Source organism: Solanum stenotomum, chromosome 12 (assembly GCF_019186545.1).
Source record: "Solanum stenotomum isolate F172 chromosome 12, ASM1918654v1, whole genome shotgun sequence".
NCBI classification, from domain to species: domain Eukaryota; kingdom Viridiplantae; phylum Streptophyta; class Magnoliopsida; order Solanales; family Solanaceae; genus Solanum; species Solanum stenotomum.
The window spans coordinates 20419969-20425579 of record NC_064293.1 but is presented as its reverse complement, the minus strand read 5'-3'; the positions used below and the strand labels follow the sequence as shown (position 1 = coordinate 20425579).

Sequence of the window (5611 nt, the reverse complement as noted above, 5' to 3'; positions counted from 1 at the left end):
GAGAAAACATAGAACATACTCATGTTCTTATTATAATTCATATTCTTATTATTTAGGAAAATATAGCCTTAACCGACATAGACCATGTGAGCTACATGGAATTGAGTATTCTACCCCCACACCGAAGAGAGGGTGTCCTACTTGCCTAAGGTAGATTGTACATAATTGTTTCAAGGTAGATCCACTAGCTATATACATATGTGGACACACAATTATGGGATAGGGAGATTGCTACTCGAAACCCGAACTTCTAGCGTTGAAGGTTTCCATCTCATTAGACACCATATTGGGAACCCAACTACTGGCATGACAGAACCCATCTCATACTCCTATCCACTCGGTGCTAAGCCTAATTCCCTTTAAAATTCATAAGAGAATGCACTAGGCACTCAAACCAACATGCATCATAATAGCTCATAGATTCATTAAGTGAGAATGTCCTTTCACCTTAGAAACATCAACATGTGAGTAAACCTTTCACATCGTATTTATAGTGTGTTCATGAGAATGGCCTTTCATACAACACAACAGCACTATCATAGTCATAATATAGCATACATAGTCATATCATATCCTACATAGACATGTATAAGGTTATAGGAAAGAAAGATCTTGCATCAATACCACAATATACACAATAACTAAACACCTCCACCTTTCAAGTGGATCAACATGATCATGTACATTTCATGCATAATAGTATGTAAAGGTGCATATGAGAACTAACTTTTCAATCAACACCATAGATACATTATCATCATATACACTTCCTTCTCAAAGTGTTCATAAGTATGTACATAATACCACAAATACACATAATACACATATATTGCATTTAAGGGTCATATTGAGTCAACACATCTAGCATTCAACATATATAACATAGATACAACTATTACTCAAGTAATCAATTCATTTCATGCATAAACTTATGTGATCATATTATAGGTCATATGGGTGAAGTCTTTAAACAATAATGTCAAATACATCTTCAACATACATAATAATTTCTTTCTTTAAGGCATTAACATCCTTAACTTGTTCATATTAGCTTTTACCTCTAAATCCCTAGGAGTCATCCTCATACTTCAAGTTTTACTCTCAAGCAATGCCTCACATGATCATCATACCTACCCAATTCTTTAGGTAACCTAACCACATGCCTCATACTAGATCAATCATAGCCATATAAGAAACATATAAACTCAATCTCAACATTACACAAACATGATCCATCATATAAGTCATAATCAAGTCAATTCATGTTTAGAAGCTTTACCTTAAATCAATTCAAGTCTAGGTTATCCAATCTAAGGTATTACATGAAGAAGTTCATCTTCTTGGAGGATCACCTTTTAGCCCTCAATAAGCCTCTTCCATGGTATAGCCCTAATCACATCAATTTACCTTAGAAATCTTAGGTTAATAAAGAAGACATATAGAATTATACTTAAATCATGTAATTACATCATAATCAACTTATATTCAATAAATTGAATCAATTTCTATCAACATAAAAAATTAGAAAAGTGTCATAGCTAGGGTTGGGGAAAACTCATGGATTTTTTGGAATTCAAGTTAAAATTATCTAAAATCAGTAGTATCATCAATAACAAACATAATTCAACCTTTAAGAACAACTTTGAAAGGAATCCATGGGGTTGAGTTGAAATCCTAGCTAATTGGGTTTTCGAGATTTGAGTAAAAAGCTTTTGAAAGTGCTCCTTGGGTGGTAGCTTCCCAAGGATGAAGAACTCCTATACCTTAAACTTAGAATCCTTCCAATTTCGTATTGAAAATCCCCCATCTTCAAGCCCTAGTTAATCTCTTTCTCTTTGTCTTCAATGGAGTTTCTAGAGAGAAGATTTTTGGAGGGGAAAGTAGTTGGGTTTTGATTTGGGGTCTTGGGTTATAATGAGTTAATGAAGTATTTCATACCTTAAAATACTGTATATATATGAAATAAAGCCATATTAATCAACCCCTACTTAAAACAAACTGAAAACGAATTACCTAAACTAACCCACCTATTGGCTGACTTTGGGCAGATTGCAGGTGCAATCCACTCCCCTTGGACCTACGGTCCGTCAATTGATTACTGGGCGTGCTGCAGGTCTGTGGTTTGGACCTACAGCTCCTAAACCAGGTCTTGAACCACGCCCCATGACCTACGGGGAATCACTCCATCTACTTGCGGTGATTTGCCATCCGTAGGTCACTCATTTTGGCAGCTTTTGTGATCTTAGGCAGCCTTGGGGGTTAGGCTTTAGGGTCCTCCCCAAGGACCGTTGGTTAGTATTTGGAGGGTCGTACCTTGACGTTTAACCCCTAGATACCTCAACCTAAGCTCGGGAAGTCAATATACAACTTATAACCAAACATCGAACTCAAAAGCTCACAGGTTAGGCTCTAGTTTCACCTATTAGTTTCCATTAGACTCTAGCTTGGTCTTACTAGTTTTCCGGGTTGTTACACATGTTGGCAAGACATAGTATATGGGGGTTGCGAGTTGTCTAATCTCTCCCCCATGTTAGTGCTAAAAACTACTTCCAATATTGTCACAACCCGATTTAACAAGTCATGATGGCACCTACTATAACCCGCCAGCAGGTAAGCCAACCCGTAACCCGGAACAACAAGTAATGGGTCTGAGGGTAGAAATTAAACAAGAGTAGGCAAATAACAATATAAACAGGCGGACACAAACCAAAAACATATATACAAATAAAGATCCCTCCCAGAACCTGGAAGTCACTAGTACAGAGCTACTACAAAATGAGTACAAGTCCTAAAACTGGACAACAGAGACTGGACTGTCTCGAAAGGAAAAAGACAAGTCTATATATACAGATGGAGACTGAAATAGTACAAAACGCCGTGTGCTCACCCCCGTCTCCAGATAAGTCTACTCCAAGCTAGATCAACGCTGGCTACTAGTGCTCGGACCTGCATCACAAAATAGATGCAGAGCGTAGCATGAGTACCAAAACAACAGGTACCCAGTAGGCATCATCGGCCGACTGAGCAAGATAAGCAAAAGTAAACTGAAATGCAAATAAAGGGTCACATCAAGTGCAAAGAGTAGTAAATGGGGGGTATGTACACGAGCGTACAGGCAACAAAGACAAGCAATCTAACTAACTCCGCCGGGCTCCCATAAACCCGACGGGTACGCTCGTGCACAATAAAAGAAACCACCTGCACGGACCCCCATAAGCCCGGCAGATGGACTGACAGTTGAAGTAAAATAATGGAGCTAGAAGGTCTATCACAATATTACCAATTTCCGGACTTGTAACTGAACCATTCCCAATCATATTCCAAGATCTCATTACGTCCCGGACTTTAACCGGAATCTCTCCAACCTCCAAAACCTCAACCTGCAGATGAGAGTAATCAAGACTAAACTGAAGCTTTAGTGAGGAATTGGGAATACACCACGTGCAAGCTGGACCACGGACTCGAACCGGGTACTATAGCTAATGAGTCAACCTATATGGGCTGGACCACGGACTCGAACCGGGTGCTGTAGCCAAAGGTCGGGCACGGGTGGGCTGGACCACGGACTCGAACCGGGTGCTGTAGCCAAAATCAGATCACAGGTAAGCTGGACCACGGACTCGAACCGGGTACTGTAGCTAAGCCTGGACATAAATGAGCTGGACCACGGACTCTAACCGGGTACTGTAGCTGAAACCAGATCACAGGTAAGCTGGACCACGGACTCGAACCGGGTACTGTAGCTAAGCCTGGACATAAATGAGCTGGACCACGGACTCTAACCGGGTACTGTAGCTGAAACCAGATCACAGGTAAGCTGGACCACGGACTCGAACCGGGTACTGTAGCTAAGCCTGGACATAAATGAGCTGGACCACGGACTCTAACCGGGTACTGTAGCTGAAACCAGATCACAGGTAAGCTGGACCACGGACTCGAACCGGGTACTGTAGCTAAGCCTGGACATAAATGAGCTGGACCACGGACTCTAACCGGGTACTGTAGCTGAAACCAGATCACAGGTAAGCTGGACCACGGACTCGAACCGGGTACTGTAGCTAAGCCTGGACATAAATGAGCTGGACCACGGACTCTAACCGGGTACTGTAGCTGAAACCAGATCACAGGTAAGCTGGACCACGGACTCGAACCGGGTACTGTAGCTAAGCCTGGAAAAAGTAAGCTGGACCACGGACTCTAACCGGGTACTGTAGCTAAGAATCAATATCCAACCATCCGTCGCGGGAAATATCACCAAACCGATTACCATAAATAATCCTTTTAGTCCGACCCTCATATACCCCAAATCGCCGAGGAAGTATCCAATAATGAGTAAGCTAGACCACGGACTTTAACCGGGTATTTGTAGCCGATATAAAAGCAGGGCATTATGGATACAAGGTCATAAGCTGAGTTACCGACTATCAGACTCAAGTCTGCTATATCAGTCTACAAGGAGCTAACCGTCCGAAACGACGTCGGAAAAAGTTCTACTGCCCAACGACATCCGAAATCTCGCAAGTCTATGGCAACACTAGTCTAAGCCTAGACTAAGGCCAAACATACTTCAAATCAATATTATCATATACACCACCAGATATGGCTATTCAATAATATCAAGAGACATGCTGTCATAATCCAACACTTTCCCGAAATAAGGTCTAAGGCAGGAATTATAGAAATTTAGCATGCTCGACACCCGAACCCCTCCATACTCAAGCAAATCAATAAACAATTGCCTAAACATGCTCAATCTCACGAGAGAAAACCATAGCCTACCTGAAAGCCGATCACGCGTGCTCCAACTCACGGTACCGGATCTTTTCCTCTCCGAACGGTCTCCAAATGCTTCCCCACTAACAAAAGGTTAATCACCTCGTCATTACGAATATATTGACACTAAAATTATATTTTTCGGAGACGGACCCAAAATCGGGTCTAAAACGGGATTGTGGGGCCCACACTTAGAATCTCAAAATCGAATCCGTGGAAACGTCCCAACTACCTTACTAAACTAATATCCCAAAATTTTAGCACAAACAGATGCCCACAACACCGCAAATCAGCCACAATAATTAAAAAGGACAGCCCTTTCATCATCAATTTCCGGAAAAACGAGACCCTTTCAACCCAAACAGATTATACCACGACGATCCTTGCGAAAAACTCTACAAGTTAGCCACAAGAATGACTCAAAACGGACTTACGATGATCAAGATCTCACATTTCAAAAATTCAACAACAAAACATCCGAAAATCACACTGGCAGTGGCTAAAAATTGATTTCTTACCTCAACGAAGCCTCCCCTCGCGTTTTCGAGATCACCGCTAGATTCCCCTCGAAATTCTCTTGAAGTTTGCCTTTTGAATCACTTAATTTGGATTAAAAATGAAGGAGCAATCTCAATTTGAAGTTGAACAAAAATTTGGACGAAATTCGTTCTTAAAAATCTGGAAATTTCCACCTCTGCCACGTGTCGTCACGTGGCTCTGCCACGTCACCGCCGCGTCAAAATTTTACAACCCTCCAAACTTAAATTTCGATGTTTCGGACTCGTTCGGAGTCGGAAAAATACAAACCTTATATGGAATCTGATTGGAAATGATATTT

General features: G+C 41.4%; 1 long non-coding RNA gene across 1 annotated transcript; it reads right to left on the bottom strand.

Annotated features, from left to right (window-relative positions):
* Nucleotides 1-2680: 2680 nt before the first annotated feature.
* Nucleotides 2681-5368, bottom strand: LOC125848888 (uncharacterized). Its single transcript, XR_007444562.1, has 3 exons — nt 5292-5368; nt 4780-4856; nt 2681-2946 (listed from the first exon to the last, which is right to left on the bottom strand). It is a non-coding gene; the product is annotated as an uncharacterized LOC125848888 (long non-coding RNA).
* Nucleotides 5369-5611: the final 243 nt, after the last annotated feature.